Source organism: Capsicum annuum, chromosome 5, assembly GCF_002878395.1.
Source record: "Capsicum annuum cultivar UCD-10X-F1 chromosome 5, UCD10Xv1.1, whole genome shotgun sequence".
NCBI lineage: Eukaryota > Viridiplantae > Streptophyta > Magnoliopsida > Solanales > Solanaceae > Capsicum > Capsicum annuum.
In genome coordinates, this window is record NC_061115.1 from 216,903,040 (window position 1) to 216,926,461 (window position 23,422).

The following is a 23,422-nucleotide window of genomic DNA, read 5'->3' on the forward strand; positions in this document are numbered from 1 at the left end:
AAGAATCAGAAAACACATTCACAATATTGTATCATACTAAATAAAGTTGTGGTGGAAAAAAGGAATCATAATAAAGCTGTGGAGGTGATAAAATGAGCCCATTAAGGTGGATTGATTCCTTTGGTTTGCTTCTTTGATTGTTAAATTGACTCGAGTGTACCTCCTTGTTTCCTTTTTTTTTATTTTCCATTTATTTTGACGCTCAACTAATTCGGATTTGCGTCCGATAAAGGGGAAACATTCCGTACCTATGTTACGAGCTTTGTCACGTAGCACGCGTGCATCTCATCACGTGATTATTTATAAACTAGATTTCACAAATCATATCTATTGACTAAAAGGAAAAGACATCAGCTACACATAAAAGTTATTTACCCTTTCCAGCTCAAACCAAATAGGAACCTCATCTAATCAAACACACATCTTGTAGCTTTCCAATTACAATAGACCTTTTGTTAGAACTTACAACCGTTCGTTTGAAATCCAATACAATTGTAAAAATGTTAAGATAAGCCCACTAACTTAGAACCTTTTGTTTGAAATCCAATACAATCTCAAATAGTGATAAGTCTTGATTAGTGGGATTCCTATTTGGTCATATGGGGTCATTGGATATGTGGGATAACGATAACAATTTCGGAATAAAATTTGAGATTAAATTTATGACATGTATAAATTTGAGATTAAATTTATGACGTGTATGGTCTGAGGTATTAACTTATCCCAATATTTGTACTAAAATGGCGGGATTACTATCTCATATAAAAGGTGGATAAAATAATATCATGAGATATCCTTACTTATTCTGTCCCACGGACAACACGACCCGTGGAGGTTCTGATGGTGTTGGGATATGGGTCTTTGTCCCTTCCTATGTGGATAAATAAAGTTCAGTTTGGACCAACCCACTTTTGCCGATAGACCCATTACTATGGGGCATATATATATAAATATATGTATGTGTGTGTGTATATATATATATATATGACATGTATGGTCTGAAACAAGACCTAAAAAGATCTCTCTCTCTTAGCTCCCAAAGTTGTATTATAAGAAAGATCTCTCTCTCTTAGCTCCCAAAGTTGTATTTTATTTTCTTATTGTATTTGAGTTTTTGTATGGTGGTCTTAAATGTTGCCTATTGTTTGTCATTGTTATTAGTAGGTATTGGTGTGTTTACTTCAAACTCCTTGTTCTCATCTAGAGTTAGGTGATATTAAAGTTAGAATTAGCTTTTACTCAATTAGAGTTAGTTAGATAGTGATGCAGTAAAGTTACTGCAAATTTCTCATTGTAATAAAGGTATTACTAGGAGAAGAAGGATTAGGAGGTTAATCCTTAATGTAATGGATTTGATTCAAGTTGCTTGCATATTATTGGAGCTTAGAAGTCTGAATGCAGGTCGTGGTTTTTCTTCCTTGAGCAAGGAGTTTCCACATAAAATTATTGTATCCTTTACTCTCGCTTTCACGTACTTTACTATTCTTGTTGTTTAAGTTTGTTTGGGACCAGGTCCCAAAGTTGGAGGACAACTCGCGTGAACTCCTTAATTGATATCAGAGCGGGATCTTCCTAAATAAGGTTAACATCTTGAAAGGATCTTGAACATGGCTGGTCCTCCAAATCTTGAAGAAGGGGTCAGTCTACCACTAGACCACCTAGATTCAATAGAGTATTATAAGTGGTGAAAAACTAGGATATATATATATATATATATGTAGAGAGAGAGAACTTTTTAGGTCTTATTTCACATCCACAAAAGAGTTCTTAGCAGCCACAAAAGAGATTAGGTTAGATTTTCGCACTAAAATTCCAGTCACAGCAGTCAACTTCAAATTACGATTTTTGCTTCGTTTCTTGTCCGATTGAGCTAATTTTTGGACAGCTTGTTCCTCTCATCTCAATCTTTGATTAAAAACTGACGGGGTTGAATTTGATGGTCTATAGCTCCTGTTTTTTATTCCCGGACAGCAGCTACATTTTTGGTGTTTGTGCTCCTTTTTATTCTCTAGTTTTGGTGTTATTTTGTTGTGTTGTTGCTCGTTATTTGAAACTTGTTTTGTGGCCATTTTGGAGAATAATATTGTAATTCTTGATGGTTATAGTGGAGGTTTTGGTCCCGTGGTGTTTTACTCTTCCCATCGAAGGGTTTTCTATGTAAATTTGGTATCTCTTGTTATTGATTTTATTCTCGTCTTGTCATATTTATTTGGTTGAATTATTTCTTTCATATACTATTGTGCTTGGGTTTGTTAGTCTCCTCTTGGTTCAAATTATAAGGGAGAGTTAGACTTGGATATTCTTCCGCTGCTACCCTGTCGTGCACTTTGTTAGTACCCCTGCCTTTGCTAACAGATGGAACAGTTTGAGGTGAAGGTTTATGTGGATGAGTTGATTAGCAGTATCTTGGTAGTAGTTTCCAAAGAGAGAGGTGCATACTCGCATTTCCAAATTCATGATCTTGTGCATGATCTTTGTTTGATAAGTCCAAGTGGTCTGTCATCGTCTTCATCAAATCTAATGCCACGTGGAATGACTGTTCATTATGATCAACATTTACCTCATTCGGATGTAAACTTTTTCTTGCTCAATCCGGTAAAGAAAAATCCTTATGTCAAATGCCTCCGGTCTTTGACGGTATACATGATGTTAAGTCCTTAGTTTTGATGATTGACAAATTACATGTTGGGACCTAGTTCAATGTGTGATGACAAAGCTGTAACTACTTAGGGACCTGGTTGGGCCTACACGTTGCTGTCTCAATCAACTATATAGCTGGACGAAAGTACAAAGATTGGTGGAAAGCTGTTGCAACCTTTTTTGTCTCGGCCAATGGGATTCATCCTAGGTTGTCTTGTGTTATATATACATTGATCATCTTCCACAACAAGAAAATCAAGGCTTCCATATACTCACAACAACATATCTCTCTTGAAGCTCTTGAATCAATGACTTATTCGCAACAAGAAACTGATAGCTCACAAAGTTGTATTTATTTCCTTATTAGTAGGTGTTGGTGCGTTTACTTCAAACTCTTTTTTCTCATCTAGAGTTAGGTGATATTAAAGCTAGAGTTAGCTTTTAGTTAGTTACAGTTAGCTGGGTAGTGGTGCAGTAGAGTTACTGCAAATTTCTCTTTGTAATAAAGGTATTACTAGGAGAAGAAGGATTAGGAAGTTAATCCTTGATGTAATGGATTTGTATTCAAGTTGCTTGAATATTATTGGAGCTTAGAAATCTGAATGCAGGTCGTGGTTTTTCTTCCTTGAGCAAGGAGTTTCCACATAAAATTATTATGTCCTTTACTCTCTCTTTTACGTACTTTACTATTCAATTTCTTATTGTTTAAGTCTGTTTGGATCAGGTCCCAAAGTTGGAGAACAACTCACGTGAACTCTTTAACTAATATTAGAACGGGGTCTTCCTGAATTAGGTTAACACCTTGAAAGGATCTTGAACCCCATTTTTCACCTTGAATTGGTCAAAATATGCGGACTTTCTTGCGGGGGGGGGGGGGGGGGGGGGGGGTCAGTCTACCACTAGACCACCTAGATTCAATAGAGAGTATTATAGGTGATAGAAAACTAGGATGCATGACTTTATCATGCCTGAAGATTTGGAGACGTGGGATGTTATTGAAAATGGTCCTTTCATTCCCACAAAGTCAGTAAAGGATGGTGAAGTGACTGTACAAGTTCCCAAAACTAAGAAGGAGTTTGATGACTCTGATAGGAAGAAGATTGAGAAGAACTACAAAGCTAAAAAGTTACTTATTTGTGGCATTGGTCCTGATGAATATAATAGGATCTCTACTTGTGAGACTGCCAAAGATATCTGGAACTGCCTTCAAATAACCCATGAGGGAACAAGTCAGGTGAAAGAGTCAAAGTTGGACATGCTAACCACCCAATATGAAACTTTCACTATGAAAGAAAGAGAGTCTATTCAGGAGATGCACACAAGATTCACAACAATTACCAATGATCTTCACTATTTAGGTGAGGATATAAGAACCACCAAACAAGTTTAAATTTTTTTGAGTCCCCAAGCAATGGGAAAGCAAAGTAAATGCAATCACTGAAGCCAGGAACTAAAAAAGTATGACAATGGATTAGCTGATTGGCAATCTTAAGACATATGAGATCATGAAGATGCAGGACAAATCCAAGGGTGAGCTCAAGAGAGAGAAGAAACTGGTACTAAAGGCAACTAAGAAGAGTATAAGGGCTGAGGATGATGAAACTACCTACATCACCAAACGGGTCTTCAAGGCTTTGAGGAAATCAAAAACTATCCCTAGAAGAGGAGAATCCAGCAGACCCACCAGAGATGGAAAAACAAATGACACTTGTCACAAATATGGAAGGCTGGGTCACTATATCAAAGATTGCCTTATGCAAAAGGTTAAGCGTAAGGAGTATGTAAAGAAAGTTGTTGAAAAAGACAAGGGTAAGGAAATGGTCCTTAACAAGTACAGTAGGAAGGTGGAAGCTGACAAAGTTGTAAATTAGGTGTTGGCAGCCTGGGGTGACTCCTCTAGGATTCAGATGAATCAGAACAAAGAGAAAGTGTGTCCATGATGATGATGGAAGATGATGTCCAGGTCTTTGATTCTCTTTTTGCTTTAATGGCAGATACAAATGATAATGAAGATGATTAGGTAATACTCCTGGATATTAAGGACAATCTCAAGGATTACTCTCCTAAGAGGTTGAAATCCCTTGTTGCTGTGTTGATTGACATTGTAAATGATCTCATCCAAGATAAAGAGAATCTGAAGGAAGATCTAGACAAATGAGAGGAATAAATAATTAAACTAAGTGTACACTGACTGAGCTCACGAAAGAAAAGACAAATTTGAAGGAGGATCTTTACAAACGTGAGGAAGAATTAGTTGAATTGAGTGTGCAGATGGCTGAGCTTCAGGCTGCAGGTAAGTCACTTCCCCATGAAAATGATCTTATAAATGAGAAGCTTAGTGAAATGTCTAAGCATGATTCAAAAGGGAAGAGTGAGGGAAGTGGGATACAGTTTGAACTGGAGGAAGAATTGTCTAAAGTTAAGGTTGATCTGACGGCTTCACTTGAAAGAAATTCAGAACATGAGAGGAAACTAGTTTGGGTTAAGACTGAGCTTGAGAAGGCTCTTAAGTGGACTACCTCTGCTCAAGTTCTAACAAATCTCAACGGTCAAGAGTCAAGTAGCAGGAGAGAATTGAGGTATCACAGTCAAAATGTCACCTCAAACTCACATAGCAAACATGACAATAGCAAGAACAATCTCTTATGCACCCACTGTGGCAAAGAATGGAACACGGAAGAACTCACCTTCAAGAATCTCAAATCTCTAAAATTGTATCCTTTTTGTCTCCTCCTCAAAGCCTACAATTATTTTACCAGCTATTGATGACTTGTTTATAACTGACTTTTTGGGAGCGTTTGCAAAAATGATACTCGTGTTCTTGGGGATCTTCTCTTGTACCTTGTTTTTTATAAGCTTGATCTTTCTACAGTATCAGGAAGTAAGAAGATAAGCTGCAAGAGACCATGATCTCTAGCAAGAACTAAGTTAATGGCATGTTCCGCCTCATATGCCACATTTGAACATGAGTCTAGAGATCTCTATGCAATTCTTGCTCCACATTGCCGAATAACGATCTTATGTGATCTAAGTGTTCTTTCACACAACCGATTTGTTCTTTTATCAAAAGACAGATGTTTGAATCAACCACTAATGTAATACTACTATTTACTAAAATTTGTTATTGCTTCAACTTTCTTTCAGTTATGGTGTTCTGTTTCGAAAAACTTCTAATGAAAACACTTTCTTTACTACGCTACCTTCTCTAGATTCCAGTTGTATTATATTGGGTCAGATGATGTCGTATTTTGATAATCTGTATGCTAAACATTTGCTTTATCATTAATAAAAAACTAGCTCTATACACCTACCTAACGAATTCTTTGAGGTTTGTTTTGTTATTAATAAAAAAAATAGCTCTAGACACTTGGCTAGCGGATTCAATACAAAATATATGCAAAAATAGTCTTCTAATCAGTGGTTTTAAACATCAATTAATAAGGATAATATGATAAAATAGTCATATCAATAATTATTTGTTAATGATATCAAACGAAAGATGTAATAATTAACGTAGCTACGGAATTAAAATTTTTACTATAGAGATTCAAAATATAAAAAATTAAAACATTTGGAGGTCCAAATTTTTAACATCATAAAAGGGATGATTTCATTTTTGGGTGTGTTTGGTATGATGGAAAATATTTTCCATGAAAAATGTTTTCTTGGAAAATATTTTTCTGGAAAATAAGCTGGTTTTCTACTTATTTTCTCATGTTTGGTTGGTGAGTGAAAAATATTTTATGGTGTTTGGTTGGTGGGTAGAGACTATTTTTTAGAAAAATATTTTCTAGTGTTTGATTGGTGAATGAAAAAAATATTTTTTTTAGAAAATACTACTAACTGTTAAATAGTATATCTGTGTCTCTAGCAACTCAACAATTTGTAAGAACTAATTTAAGCATAACAAATAATATCAATATCGAATACTAAAATATTACAATCACTAAATTTAAGAAACTATTAATTAGCAAATATATGAGACACTTTTCAATATTTTGTCAAGACAACCTCAAGATACTACAATCAATAGAAATATAACGGAACGACAAGCTTATTCAACCTCGTAAAACAAGTTACATTGATGACAAAATGAAATATGCAATTAGCAAAAGTAACATAGGTAAGTCTTCTTTTATGCATATAAAAATAACAATACATTCAACGAATATTGAAAATGGAAAAAATTCGGGCTTCACTATTTTTTATTTCAAGCAGTGAAAAATTAAAGCAAAACACAGTGAAAAATATTTTCGAGTAATGTAAATTTTTAAGAAATATAAATTTTTTTTTAAGTCATGTGAATATGAGTGTTGTTGGGGTGGGAAGGAGGGATGCGGGTGGGATCATAAGTTACATTTGTCATTTTCTGAAAAATGACTTCCACGAGGAAAGTTATTTTCCCTCAAATTGAAAAAATGAGTTGTTATGAAAGTAGGAAAATAGAAAACATTTTCCAGAAAATATTTTCCTCGTACCAAACACACCCTTGGTTCCTCTATTGTTGATAAATTCTTATTTTGATTCTCATGATAAATTCTCATTTTGATTCTTATAATATTTACGTAGTGAGCATTAATTAAACAAGCATTAACTAAACAAAACTACAACATGTATCTATTTTTATTTTGCTGTCCGGACGCCGGCCGAAACATTTTTCAGTTCCGACGTCGGAGCCGGAGCTGCTGTGGTTCAGTAGCCGTCCGACGATCGGAATTCCTTATCGGACTCCGATGATCGGAAGTACCTCTTCGAATTCTACCGCTTTTACTGTCGCTAAGAAAGTCAAAATTACTAGCTCTCTTCACTTTTACTTGTGACAGTTCGATTATATAGACAACATTTTATTTTAAAATGTGTTTTTCATTGTATTAATGTACATCTAAATTCACCGAAGAAATGAGTGAAAACAAGAAGAGAACCGGTGTCGGAGTCGGAGTTGCTTTGGTTCAGTCGTTGTCCGACGATCGAAATTCCTTATCAGTCTCCGATGATCGAAAAATCTCGTCGAATTCAACTGCTTTTACTGTCGGTAAGAAAGTTAAAATTACTCGCTCCGTTCACTTTTATTTGTCACAGTTGGATGATCGAGAATTAAACTGTATGAAATTTGAACAACATTTTATTTTAAAATGTGTTTTCATTGTATTAATGTAAGAACGACTTATAATATTTTTTACTATATAGTTTTCGAACTTCTAAATTCATCATCAAAAGGAGAAGTGATTGAAAACAAGAAGACATCGGTCTACGATGATCGAAAAATCTCTTCGAATTCAACTACTTATAATGTCAGTAAGAAAGTAAAAATTAATAGCTTTCATTTTTACTTGTTACAGTTCGTTTCTTGAGAGTTGAATTGTATGAACTTTGATCAATATTTTATTTTAAAATATGTTTTTCATTGTATTAATGTGAGTGATATTGCGATTTATAGTATTTTTTATGTAGTTTTAGAACATCGAAATTCATAATCAAAAGTGCCCATATGGAACCTGATGTTCTAAAGAGGTTGCATTTAGAACTACTGAGTTAAAAATTGCTGATTACTCTCTCTTTTCGCTTTTACTTGTCACGTTTAGCTTTTCGAGAGTTAAACTGAATGAACATTGACTAAAGGTGTATTTTTTCATTGTATTGATATGTGAAAGATTGTGACGTATAGTGTTTTTTTATACAGTTTTCGAATATCTAAATTCATCATTAAAAATGTCGATATGGAAACTGATGTCCTGAATGAAGCTGTTAAGATTGCTATTGCTGCATAGTCTCTCCCTCTTTGATGTTGCATTAGTACGATTGAGTTCAAAATTGTTGATTATTCATGAAGGAATGCGAAATTAATCTCTCTGTTCACTTTTATTTGTTACATTTTGCTTCTCGAGAGTCAAAATGTATGAACTTTGACCAATATTTTAAGATATATTTTCATTATGGTAAAGATTGCAACTTATCGTATTTCTCATATAGTTTTCGAACATTTAAATTATGAATTTAAATATTGAATTAACTTAATTCAATTTAGCTTCAAAGATTAGTCAAATTGACTCTTGTGAAGCAAAACGTGATAAGTAATAGTGAACGGAGGGAGTAGAAAATAAATAACAAAAATCATGAACTAACCAATTGGATTAACGAAAGGACATCGCTATTGCTGTATACTATTTCGCTCTTTGCCATTCCATTTAGAACTATTGAGTTCAAATCTTCTGATTATTCACGATGGATATTCGAAGTGAAGAAAATAAGTAACTGAAATCACGAATTAATCAATTTAATAAAGGAATACTTGAGTAGACTTATAATATCTCCTGATTATTGTCTTTCTCTAAGTTATTTCTCTGATTAGAGGTGTAAACAGTGTATTTCCCCGACAGAGGGCTTCCGTCTGTTTGTAATGAAGATTCCACTTTTATAAGTAATGAATTTGTGACTGTTAGACTGAATGTTCTCTATTTATTGTCTAAGTTGGTATCTTTGATTTAATGGGCAAAAAGTGCATTTCTTGACCAAAATATGACATGTGTCCTTTTTTGATTGTCATGAAGGGTCCAGAATTTGAAGTCTCTACGCTGATAAATTGACATGGCTATAGATAGTTCGTATCCATGTATATTTTAGGCATTTGAGAAGCATAATGTAGAGAAGGATGTAGCAGAACATATTAAGAAGGACTTCAACAAGAAGTATGACCCTGCTTGGCATTGCATTGTTCGAAAAAAATTTCGGTATATATGCTTGCTCCTTTGATATTTCCAGCTTTTTATTTTTCAAGTACAGAGGTGCTGCATTGATTATATCGATTAACATTTGTAACAGAAATCAAATTTCGGTCTATCTTATAAGAAGTTGGCGCTTTTGAAGATTGTATGGTAAAACAGCTAAAGATTAATTGTTCTCTTATAGCGACCTATTGCAATGATATGCAAATGTGCAATATTTTTGGAACTATATAGAATAGCCTTCCATCAGGCTTTGTTTTGAATGTCAGGGTGGATTAGTACTTGTGCATGTTGAATAACTTGTCAAAAGATCTTGTTTTCGTCTATCTTTTGATCTTTGAAGGCCCAAAAGAAAAGCTTAACAGGGGAGGGGTTTGGCTAAAAATTTTGTTGAGGTTTTCACTTGTCCCGGTAGAATATGTCTAGGTTCAGTAGCATAAGGTGGTTAGGTGATAACTTAATTAGAATTATGCTAGTACTGGTAACAAGTTGGCATAACGCGTGCTAACACACTCTTGAACTTTTGTTTTTTTTTGCAACAAAATACCATTAATCATAAAACTTGGTGGCATCACCATTTTTTCTAACAAGAAGAGATCAAATGGCTATGGTTAACATCATTCAAACGTCTATCAAAAGATAATGTATTTCTTTTTGGAATTGGATGGCCAACATATGGCTTTGCCGCCCTAGTGAGGTGAAAAAACCTTTCCTATCCTATTGGATCTTAAAGACATCAGCGGCCAATATTAGTATGATTTCTATGACATTGTCTACCTGTTATGTGCTTGTTTTCTTGACAAACATGGTAATACAAATTAAACTGTCTATTGGCCTCATCAACAATTCCTCTTGTGAATACATGTTCAGCGGTGAAAATCTTGTTATAAATATTGTCGCCACATTCCCACAAGAGCTGCCAAACTCTCAGCTTGGAAGAATGTTTACCGTTTGCCAGTTTCTGGTAGATTAGAAACTGTAGTAGTAAACAAGGCAATATTTGCTCCAGCTACACAGGCGTTGGGAGCTGTTCCACGTATGCATGCACTTAATGCATTTTTAAACTTCTGATTTTATCTCAAACTTATTTCTTCACATCTCTCAAGTTAATTCACTTATTTCTATTTTGTCTGTTTTATGATCCTTTTCCGTAAATGTTATAATTTGATAGGTAAAACAAGGGATGGAAAATTCAGCCCAAACCCCTTTGATCCCACCAACTCGCCCAAGTTATGATGGATTGGGCATCGATTGCCCTAATGATGGGCTAAGTTTGGGTACAACCCAACTAAACCATGTTTTTTAATAGCCCAAAGCGACTCAAAGTTTATGCCCAACTGACCTGTGAATAGCATCACTGCTACTTCACAAATAGTTATTCATTTGATCTCTTAATTTGTCAGATGTACTTTCGTATCAATTATTACTTTCTTCCTTAATCACGGGAGAAGTTATTTTTCAATATCAATATTTTCTTTTTCTTTTTAATCAATAATAATGAAGTTAGAAATAAATTAGTTATCTACTTGGTGTTTTTTTCTAATTGAGATTTCCATTAGCAAAACAATAAATGTCTACGAGTTATCATTGTGGTTAGTTAGTAGAATGAATGTAAAATTACTTCATGAACCAATTATGACACATTAACAAATTTTTTTAAAATTAATGGTGCTGTACTTATGAGATTGGATTTTAATTCTTAGAATATGGACCTGTCTCACAAAATGAGAGTAATGAAGTTTTCTTTTCAAGTTTATTCTTAAAAAGGACAGTATAATAAATGTATGTTTGTGCCTCATGAATTTTAACTACATTTCATCTAATTTATATGCGTATGAAAAAATGTAAAGCACGGACAAAATCATGCATTAAAACAGATAAGGAGGATGAAGTTGGGCGAGTTGGGCGTAGACCCCTTTGCTTTAGCCCATCTTGACCTAGCCAATCTTAGCTCAAATAACCTTTGGGTAGGATTGAGCAATGACACATTTATTTACTCAACCCATATTGACCCATCCAAATTCAGCCCAAACCGCCCATTGCCACTTCTAGGTAAAACTAGGTAAAACTCGTATATACTACTCTAGGTAAATGCCTGCATTGCCATTTATAAGGATGGAACTTAATGTTGTTGCTGTGAAACTGTACCACTGTTAGTCTAATCTTTTAGGGGATGAATGATTTTTGTAATTAGCTGTGGTCCTGTGAAATAACTTAAAAGGATTACGTGTAGAGTATTATCTAAATGCCTAATTGGTCATATCTGAAAATCAACATGCTTGTGAAGAAAATCAATGAGTGCTGAAGTGCGTTAGAAGCCGATCATGTCTAAATGAAATAGGTTAGATGTTGATGATGTCTAAATGAGAGCTCTCTGTTTTAGTGATCCAGTTGAGAATAATACATCAAATCTATATACTTTTGCATTTCCTTCCATTGAAGGTATACATACCAGAGAATCAGAGTCTGAACTAACAATAGTCTCTTTATCTTTACATAGGAGTGATCCTTTATTAGTTTGATAGTGTGTTCATTCTTTATAAGCTCTAAGGCTTCAATTATCAATATATACTTAAGCCTCTTATGGTCATTTTAGTAAAGCATCTGTACTTCTCCGTTTTGTAACTGCTACTTGCTCAGAGCAGTATAATCTAATTATCACATTTTTGGATACCTATAGAAAGAAAGGGATTTCCTTGTTGGCTTGCAATGGAGATCAGACCGTTTTCTAGTACAACTTTACCGGGTTACTTACCCTTGGTCTCAGGCGATATCAAGGCTGGCGCTAGTTGCAATAGCCAGTTTCCTGTTGACGGGAGTTTGAAAGCAGTGAGTGACATTCAACCCAAAACTATAGGCAGTGTTTTGGAGAGCATTAAGCGGAAAAAAGCGAGAAGGGCATGAAGTGAGAGTGACGCGAAGTGCAAGCTTTTTTCAATTGAGAGCAATCTCACGCAAAAATAAAAAATATTCAATTTGCATACAAAAAGCAGCTGAATCTCTTTTTTGGCTTGATGCCATACAATAAAAATACAATCACAACAAACAAAAAGTCAAAACAGAGAAAGCAATCACAAAGTTGCTGCTCTGTCGTCAATTGCTTATTTTCTTCTCTTACTGTGTAGGTAATACTGACTGATTATAGAGTTTGGCGAGGACGGAAAATTTTGTTCTTCATTATGCTTTTCGAATACTTGTTTGCTTTGAAAATGAAAGATTGACTAGTTTGACGTCTATATATTCATGATGCATCAACTGATCATGATATTTTCATGTTTTACCTTTTCCCATGTAGGTTCTTGTCTGACTCATGAGACGAACCACTTTGTCTACTATCTGGATTTAGAAGTTGTACTCCTATTCAAATCTGATTGAGCTCGGTACATTGATAGGGTTGCGGATGACGATGACGTTACAATATTTGAAAATTCCCAGCTTCAAAGATCTAGTGGAAATTTCACGTACATTTACATTTTCTCGTACCTTCTGTAAGCATTTCTTGTTCATTCTTTCCTTGCTTCTTGCTAACTCGATTAGGTGAGGACAAATGACTTTAATGAGTGGTATGAAAGACGCCCTTAGCTTAAAAAGAGAGTGGAGTGGGATGTCTTTGTCGATAGAATTGCTATATCTCTAGCGTTTATGTTACCCCAATAAATACTAATATAGTTTGAATATAGTTTACCCAACTGCGTTTTGAAATATGTGTGCAATTGATAAAGTTTGAGAATAGGTTAGGTGATCAAATGGTCATCGATTTAGTTAGGTGGTTCGATAAAATACTTAGACAAGTTTTTTGGGGCTATTTATGTATTTGACCTATTAATTGACTCCAACTTTAAATAGACAAACTATCACTTGAACTATTGATATGAGCTTGCTTATCGGCTCATGCTTTACTTCATTTAAAGCTCAAAGATTAATAATGATCTTTGACCTGTGGAATAAATACAAGATCAATGACGCAACAAAATGTGTGCTTATCAAAACAGATCGCAACAACGACTCGCCCCTATCACTTCGAGGCTAGAAAAAAAATATAAGTTGTTATTATTAAATTGTCCCTTTTTGTGATAAAATATTCAAAATATGTCTCTTCTCTTTGAAAAAGAGATAACTTATATGTCCTTAAAATGCTCTAAATGAGTACGAATAATTGACTTTAAATTGAGTAAATTATACGGGAGGTGATAGAATTTCTAAATTGGAACTCATAAGGTTCAAATCTTAAATCCGCTTATGACACTAGTATAAATAAAGGAACAAGACACAATTGTCAAAATAACATGTTGCGAGGATAAAACTAGAAGGCTAAAAAGAACCTCAGACTAAAGCATGATGTCAAATTCTTCAAAGAAGGTGAAACCATCGAATTTGTCTGTTTTTGCTTTGCCTTTGTAGTTTCTTATTTATCCTTATAAATCTACTTGCTCCTGCACTCTATAATACAAAATGGTAGCATATATATCATCAGAACACAGAACCAATTCATGATAACAATGATTATAAACTTTTAACTTAATTTGTATGTTTATTAAACTTTTGGTCCCTCAATTATGAATATAATTTTGATACAACATATCTAACCTTCTACTTAAATTTTATCATAACAAAATTACATTATCGATGATGCAAATTAAAGTGATGATGACGGAAAATGGTAAACTAACTAATTATAGGAGAACTCTCACATGTACATGTAGATATCTTGCTCGGATAACAACTTTTTCTTACAAAATCAACAAAGTTCTAGAAATTCATAGGTAATTTTCTTTTCGGAATAGGATTTGATTGGGCCACTAGTTTTACTAACAATTTGTGACATGTTTCTTTTGGTACCACCAACACCTTCGTCGCCTTCAAGTACTACACTTAGTCCTTACTTGCTCATAGTCTTTTATGTTTCTTTTTGAACCCTCTAGGAATGGAATATACACACGCACATATCATTGCAGTTTACTATGCAGGGAAGGACATAGAGTTATAAGTATGATTTTATCCAAATTCAATAGTTTTGAATCAGATTCTATTAAAAGCAAAAATAATTAATTTTGAATAAAGTAAATTAAAATTGAGGCAATCCTAAAGTTAAACTCATAAAATTTATTTCCCTAATCCGATCACTTATAGTTAGATTTATATTTGTTCTTATCTTTTGACTTTTGCTTTGGCGTCCTCTTTTCACGAATCTAATTTCACATGTAGTTAGGTTTTTCCTTGTTCTTATCTTGTTATCTTTGCTTTCTCGTCTTTTTTCCTAATTACACTACTTTATAAGTAGGGGAAAGTTAGGTGATTAATAATTATTGTGACAATGTATTTTCTTTTAATTTTTTTAATTAATTGAGAAATTTTTAAGAATCAAAGAGAGCATGTTTGAAAAGTAGTATATGTCTTTATTTTTTGTCTACTTAAATAAATCATGTTTTCTTTGGTGATATGCTTTTATCGATGGAATAAAATTGTGAGTAAATCATCCATTTAATTTCTATGTTTGTTCCTACTAAATCACCTACATTTAAAGCCTAACCGATGTCATAAGTTTTCTATAGAGACACTGGTATACTAATCACTCTACAAGTAGGAACTCGCGGATCTATTGGAGTAACATCCACTTTATATCATCTTTTGAATATAATAATTCATTAGTGTTACTCCTTTCGTTCACTTTTACTTGTCCACTTTGGACTTTGCACGTCCATTAAGAAATATTGATTTATATGAGTATTTTACCATAATACTCATATTAATTTATATTCGATAGTAGGTCTTGAAAAATGATTTGGAAAATAAGTAATTAATGCTAAGGCTAGAACATGAAAAAAAACTAATTTTCTGTTCTTGATATATTAAAAGTGACAAGTATAAGAGTGAAAATCTGTATTTTGAATAGTGAACAAGTGCATCCAAAGGTGTGGCCTAGTGGTTCACGGAAGTTGGGATGAGCACCCTGAGGTCTCAGGTTCAATTCCTAGCAGAGATAAACACTAGGTGTTTTATTCCCATCTATTCTAGCCTTGGTGGATAGAGTTACCCGATACCTGTTGCTGGTGGAAGGAAGGTGGTAGGTATCCCATGGATTTAGACTAGTTGCGCGCAAGCTGGCTCGGACACCGCGGTTATAAAAAAAAATAGGGAACGAAAGGAGTATTTTTGAACTTATTATTTTAAGAAGATTCAAATTTCAATTTTATAACAATAGTAAACTTGGAAATTACATAGTTCGTACTTGTATATTTTGTTCCTATTTGTAGATTTATTAGTATACTAGTGTATATAAAAAACTTAGGTATAATGCATAAACATGCCCTTTAACTTAACCTCGGCTGACATCTACGCACTCCAACTTTAGGTGAGTACAAATAGACACTTTAACTTGTATAAAGTTGAACAAGTAGCCGCACACATCCTATGTGGCATAGTACATGTAGGACACCATGTAAGAGGAAAATTGGCCAGATAGGACGCCACATACGGTGCTGTCTACTTGTTCAATTTTATACAGTTTAAGTGCCTACTTGTGTACACCCAAAGTTGGAGGATACAAATGCAAGTTGAAGCTATGTTAAAGGGCACATTTATCTATTTTTCCACAAGCGTATGTAGTTTGTTAGGCCTTAAAGGCAGGTGATTTAATAGGAACATTAATAAAAATTAAATGGATGATTTACTCACTATTTTAGTTTAGCGGCACCCAAGAGTGTGGCCTGGTGGTTCAATGAAGTTGGATTAAGCACCATGAGGTCTTAGGTTCAATTCTCAATAGAAAAAAACATTGGGTGATTTTTTTTCATTTGTTTTAGCCTTGATAGAGTTACCTGATACCTGTTGCTGGTAAGAGGTGGCAGGTATCTCATAGAATTAGTCAAGGCGCGCACAAGATGGCCCGGACACCACGGTTATCAAAAAATATAAAATTTTAGTTCAGCGATAAAAGCTGTAGCAGCAAACATAAGCATGATATTTAAGTAGAAAAAGATAAAGACATACACTATTTTTCAAACATGCTTTCGCTGATTTTTAAAATATCTCGGTTATTGAAAAAAAATACAATGTTGCAGTAATTATTATCACTTAACTTTCCCCTACTTACAAAGCAATAAAATGAGGAAAAAAAAGACGACAAAGCAAGAGTAACAAAACAAGGAAAAATCTAACTACTAGTGAGATTAGATTTGGAACGAGGCCGACAAAGCAAAATTTAAAAGATAAGAACTAGGATGAATTTAACTACAAGTGAGATCAGATTCGAGATTTAAATTTTATTGGTTTGACTAGGACTGCTGCAATTCATATAATTTTACTCTATTCAAAATTAATTATTTTTTCTTTTAATAAAATCTAATTCAAAACTATTGAATTCGGATAAGATCATACTTATAACTCCATCCTTTTATAGAATCTAATTCAATACTATTGAATTCGGATAAGATCATACTTTTAACTCTATCCTTTCCTGTAAATTAAATTACATTGAAATGTGCATATATAAATTTCACTCCTTCAGGCATAGAGGGTATTCTGAAAAAAACACATAAGAGGTCTGAGTAAGACAGGGCTAAGTGTAGTACTTGAAGAAGGTGTTGGTGGTACCAAAAGAAACATGTCACAAGTTGTTAACAAAACTAGTGGTCCAGTCATCCCCTGTTCTGAAATGAAAAATACCTGTGGATTTCTTGAATATTGTTTTTTTTGCAAGAAGAAGTTGCTACCCGTGCAAGATATCTACATGTATATGTAAGAGTTCTTCTATAATTCTTTTTTTCACTCTTTTTCTTCATTATCACTTCGACTTGCACAATTCGTAGTGTAATTTTTGTTATGATATAAATTGAAGGCTAAATATGTCGAATCAAAATTTATTCATAGCTAAGGGACCAAAAGTTTTGTAACCCTACAAATTATATTAAAGTTTATAATGGTTGTTATCATGAATTGATCTTTTTTTCCAATGATACATACTTAAATGGACAGAGATAGGCCATTCTGTAGCGTGGAGTGTAGGAGCAAACAAATTTTAAGGATGAAGAAGAAACTACAAAGGCAAAGCAAAATCAGACAGATTCAATAGCTTCATCTTCTTCGAAGAATTCGAGATCATCTTTTAATCCGATGTCTTTTTAGCCTTCTAGTTTTATTCTCGCAATATTTTATTTTGATTTTTATGTCTTCCTTTTTTAATTCTAGTATTACAAGCGGATTCAAGATTTGAACTTTTTGAGTTTGAATTTAGAAACTCTATTACCTTTCATCTAATTTACTTAGTTTGAAGTCTGTTATTCGTAATTATTTATTGCATTTTAAAGATATATAAAGTATCTCTTTTTCAAGGAGTAGATTGATTTTAAATATTTTATAACAAAAAGGCTTTATCTCACCTTTGAGCTAGTGGTATGGACTGCGTACGCTTACCCTCCCCAGACCCCACTTTATGGGAACATACTAGGTATGTTGTTTTTGCTCATAACAAAGAGGAATAATTTGGTAATAGCAACTTACATTTTTTTCTAGCTTCCAAGTGATAAGAGCGAGTCTCTTTTGCGTTCTTTTTTGATAAGCACACATTTTGTTATGTAATTGGTTTTGTATTTATTCTAAATCTCGAAGATTGTTAATTATCTTTGAGCTTGTTAGTACAAGGAGAACTCAAGATTCTATTAGAATTGGAGAGGAGATAGTAGACTTTTGCCAAAATCTATACACTGACACTTCACAATGGAGGCCAACCAATCACTTCCACAATTGCGCAGTTTTAACATTGGAAGAACAGGAGAGTCTTCAAACAATATTTGAGGACAGGAAGCATTCAAAAGTATAAAGTTGTGTGCAATAGATAAGGCTCTAGGGCCTGATGGTTTCACCATGAGTTTTTTAAGAAAATGCTGGGAAGTGGTATAATCAGATATCGTGAATGCATTCCACAACATCTATGAGCAATAAATGTTCGATAAGAGCTATAATTCCACTTTTATAGCTCTCATTCCAAATAAGAAAAGTGCTAAACAGCTAAGGGATTGTAGACCAATTAGTTTGATTGGTGACATATACAAAATATTCTCCAAAAAACTGCTTGGCTATCAGTTCTTAGAAGGGTGGGTTTTGGACAAAAATGGACTCATTGGTTAAGGCATTGTATTTTAACAATGAGTTTTTCAGTCCTTATCAATGGTACCCCCAACAGGTTTAGTTCACATAAGGGTCTCAGACAAAGTAATCCTTTGTCATTATTTATGTTTTTACTAGCAATGGAGGGCCTTAGTAGTATGGTTAAATCTGCTAATACTAATGGGTAGGTAAGATGTTTTCATGTGGCTAGAGATGGAAGAGACAACTTGGAAGTTGCTCGTCTGTAGCATGCAGATGCTACACTCTTTTCTTGTGATGCTGATGAAGAATAGCTGAGAGTACTAAGGGTGATTCTGGTCCTATTCAAGGAGTTGTCTGGACCATATTAATTAGAGGTAAAGTTAGGGGTGTGCATCGGTCGGTTTGGTTTTACGTGTTGTTGGTTCGGTTTATCGGTTTTTGGTTTTTAAATATGTAAAACCAATAACCAACCAATAAGATATTTTCTTATCGATTTCGTTTTAGAGGGGTTTGGTCCTTAACGGTTCGGTTTTTGGTTTAACCAATAAGAAAATACTTGTAAAATAGAAATAGTAACAACTAATATAAAAAAATGAAATCTTAATTACCACCAAAACCTACGCAATGCATTTTAGTTTACAAGAATTTTCAAACTTGAACTGAATGTTAGTTAGGAAAAAAATTGAATCCTAATTGTTGGAAGCTATAAATGCTTCAAAATTTTTATTACGATAATAGCCGAACATTATATTGTACCTTTGTTGCCTTGAATAGGTTAATACGAATTATGAATTAGTAGGTGCATATAATCTATTTACATACACATAGCTATATCTATTTCTATATCTATATCTATCTATATATATATATATAGAGAGAGAGAGAGAGATATTTAAATATATACTCTAACATAAATAGTGATAAAACAATAACTTAGTGTATCCTTATTGGATTATCAGTTTAACCGATAACCCAATAAGCTAAAACCGATACCGAACCGTTTACCCAATAAATTTTTTTATAAAACCAATAGAAAACTGTTAATCCGATAACCCAATACCAATAACCCAATAACATTTTTATCGGTTCGGTTTGTCGGTCGGTTCGGTTTTTGCACAGCCCTAGGTAAAGTTTCTTGTATCCTATCAGCAAGGTTTCAGATATGGATTTTCTGAATGCAATTTTGGGTGGTAAGTTTGGTAGTTTGCCAAGTACTTACCTAGGTATGCCTTTAGGAGCAAAGTCAAAGTCCAAGGAGATATGGAGAAATGTGGTTGAGAAGTGTAAAAAGAAATTGGCTAGGTGGAAAAGGTAGTACTTATCACTTGGTGGAACATTTACTTTCATCAACTCAGTCTATCGGAAATAGCTTCTTTACTTCGGAGGAGGTAGCAGTATGGGCTGTGTACATCTTACCCTCCCCAGACCCTACTTTGTGGGAATACACTGGGTTTGTTGTGGTTGTTGTTGTTGTTGTTGTAGTCTTAGATTCCTTACCCTACTTATATGATGTCCTTGTTCCCTATCCTAGCAAGGGTCATCACAGATTAAGGGAAAGTAATTGCAACCAAGTATGAAAGGTGGTCTGTACGAGTCTTGTGGAATGAGCTGAAAAGATTTTCCGATCAAAGTGAAGGATGGGATTAATACCTACTTTGGAAAGATGATTGGCATGAGGTAGGTAAACTGGAAAGGTTGTTTCCAGAGATACACTCCTTAGTGAATCACCAACATAGGGACCATAGCAGAGCTTTGGACACCAGAAGGGTGGAGTTTCAACTTCAGAAGCCAACTCAATGATTGGGAAGTGTAAAGAATGGTAGAATTCATAAATCAAATTGAACAGTTCAGTGGATCAAGTGAAGTGTTGAATTATGGTGGCAAGGCTGTAAAAAAGGTTCTTTCAAGGTGAGCAAAAGTTTCAAAAGGTTGAACAATACCAACCTGCAGCTAAGCATCTGGCCATGGAAGATTATTTGGAAGACCAAAATACCCTACAAAGTGACATGTTTTTTTATGGCTCTTGGCAAAGGAGGCAGTCCTTTCGTAGGAGAACCTTATGCAAAGAGGAATAATCTTGTGCCTTCGATGTTTCCAATGTGGGGAGAAAGCAGAGACAGTTAACCATGTGTTCATTCATTGCAAGGTCACTGGATTCCTATAGATGCTATTTTTGAGCCTCAGAGGCACATCATGGTGTATGCCTAGGAAGATTACAGGGGTCTCATCAAGATGGGAGCAAGTGGGACTGTAGGAGTGCATGCCAAGAGTAGAAGTAGGTGGAGGATAGTTCCAACTTGCATTTGGTTGTTAATCTTGAAGGAAAAGGATTGCAAATGTTTCCAGAATGTAGGAAACAGTGCAACAGATTAAGTTAAATTGCATCTGGATTCTGTGTTTTTGGTGTAATCAGATATGGTCAAATGATCCTGTCTGTAATCTTGATGTTTTAGACTCATTATAGACATAAGATAATAGATATTGGCAGTGGACAATGCGTGAGCACACGGTAGATTTGATGAGTTGTTGGATGAAAAGAGGTGGAAGTAAAACTCATAAAAAGTGATGGAGAATAGCACCCAAGGGTGTGCCTAGTGAAAGCGGTGGAGAATAGCACCCAAGGGTATGCCTAGTGGTTCAATGCAGTGGGTTGAGCTCCATGAAGTCTCAGCAGAGACGGAGACAAACAGTAGGTGATTTCTTTCCAGTTGTTCTAGCCCTGGTGGACAGAGTTACCGGGTATATGTTGTTGGTGGGAGGTGGCAAGTATCCCGTGGAATTAGCCTAGGTGTGCACATGTTGGCATGGACACCACAGTTATCAAAAAAGAAAAAAAGAAAAGGTGGTGGAGAATTATACCCTCTTGCATATGGTTGTAAGTTTGGAGGGAGAGAAATGGAAGGCATTTGAAAGATAGGATCAGGTCAGTCCATAATGTGAAACGGGACTGTTTGGTAACACTTTTCTTTTGGTGTAAACAAAACTATGTTGAGTATGTAGAGGAGTTAGTAGATTTCGTAGGACCTCTGTAAAGCTAGAATCTAACTTCTTTGTAACCATTTTTTGTGGTGGCCAGCATTCCAATGCTGAAAATACAACAGTACTAATTCTTAAAAGAAAAAGATATGGGAAGTACTCTTGAAAATATGTTGTGCACAACCTGGTAATGACCTGATTTTAAATATGTATTTACAAAGTTACCAGTTTTAACAGTCATATTTTCTCTCCCACTCGATTTAGCAAGAAGCAATGGAAAAGTGAGTCAGAAATGCTAACAAAAGGTAAGAAAATGTACAGGTATGTGATATTTTCCACTAGATCTTTTTGAGTTCTGATGAACCCCCTTTTTGCCACCCTGGCTCTGCTCCTGCATTCAAACAGCTATCAAAAGATAATGTGTTTCTTTTTGGAATTAAATGGACAGGATATGCCCCCCCCCCCCCCTTGCCACCCCCCACCCCCACACACACAAAAAAGAAAAAAACTGATGTAAAAGCCTTTTACAACCAATATTACTAGGATTTCTACGATGTTTCTACCTTGGTATGTTCTTGTTATCTTAACAAACGTGCTAATGTAAATTCAACTGTCAATTGAACACATCAGCAATAGCTCTTGTGGATATATGTACAATGGTGAAGATCTTGTTCCAAACCACGTCCTCAGATGAGCTGCAGACTCAATATTTACCATTTGCCAGTTTCTGATAGATTGGAATTGTATTAGCGAAAAAGGCTATATTTGCTTTTGATACACAAGCGTTGGGAGATGATGTTGTGCTTATGCATGCACTTAAAGCCTTTTTCAACTTCTGATTTTATCTCAAACTTATTTCTTCAAATCTCGCAAGTTAATTCTCTTATTTCTCTTTTGTTTGTTTTATGATCCATTTCCAGAAATGTCATAATCTGGTAGGTCAAACTCCTATATGCTATTTATGAAGATAGAACTTAAGTTTGTCGCTATGAACTTGTAGCCCTTGTTAGTCTAATCTTCTAGGCAATGAATGGTATCTGTCAGTAGCAGCAGAGGTCCTGTGAGATGCATTCAAAGAATTTCACGTAGAGTTTTATCTAAATGCCTAATTGGTGAATATAAAATCAATGTGCTTGTGAAGAATATAAATGTGTGATGAAGTGAGTTAGAAGTTGATCATTTTTAAATGAGAGATCTTTGTTTTAGTGATCTGTGAGATTAATACATCAAATTATCTACTTTTGTGTTTCCCTTCTACTTGAGGTATATTTGCTAGAGAATTAGAGTCTGCAACTAACAATAGTCTCTGTTTACATGGGACTGATCCTTTAATAGTTTGATTGAGTTTTCATTCTTTCTAAGTGCCGAGGTTTCAATTGTCAAAGTATATTTAAGCCTATTTTGGTCACTTTATTAAAGCATCTGTACTTATGCATTGTGTAGCCTGTGCTACTTGCTAATATAATAGAATTATCACATTTTGGTACCCCTGTAGAAAGAAAGGTCTTTCGTGTTGGCTTGCAATGGACATCAGACAGTTTTCTATTACAACTTCACTGGTTATATCTTACTGTCACTTTCTTTTGTTGATCTCCTGCTGTCCTGTGCCTGAGGATGTTGATGGAGTTAGTTCTCTAAAATATCTTTGTTACTCATCTCAAGTTGTGCTCTGCTCGAAAAATATTCATAGCCAAATTTTGTTTGGTCCATCATCAATTTCAGTTTGTTGGTACTTGTATTACAGCTATATAATGAAGAAAGTGGCCAATCAATTTAACCAATTATTGTTGTGTCATCAATTGCATTATTTCGTTTTCTCTTCCTGTGTAATACTTATAGATTTTAAAGTTTGGCTAGGACGGAAAATCTTGTTCTTCATTATACTTTTCGAAAATATTTGCTTTCTTTGAAAATGAAAGTATGACTAGTCTGATGATATGATCTATAGATTTATGATGCATCAACCAAACCACTTTGTACTTCTATATGGATTCAAA

At 34.5% G+C, this 23,422-nt stretch overlaps 1 long non-coding RNA gene and 1 pseudogene across 1 annotated transcript; both read left to right on the forward strand.

Annotated features, from left to right (window-relative positions):
- Positions 1–695: 695 nt before the first annotated feature.
- LOC124898794 lies at positions 696–3,264 on the forward strand. The gene is made up of 2 exons (XR_007055566.1): positions 696–1,448; positions 1,561–3,264. It is a non-coding gene; the product is annotated as an uncharacterized LOC124898794 (long non-coding RNA).
- Positions 3,265–7,142: 3,878 nt separating this feature from the next.
- Positions 7,143–23,422, forward strand: part of LOC107853671 — a 40,085-nt pseudogene continuing 23,805 nt past the window's right edge.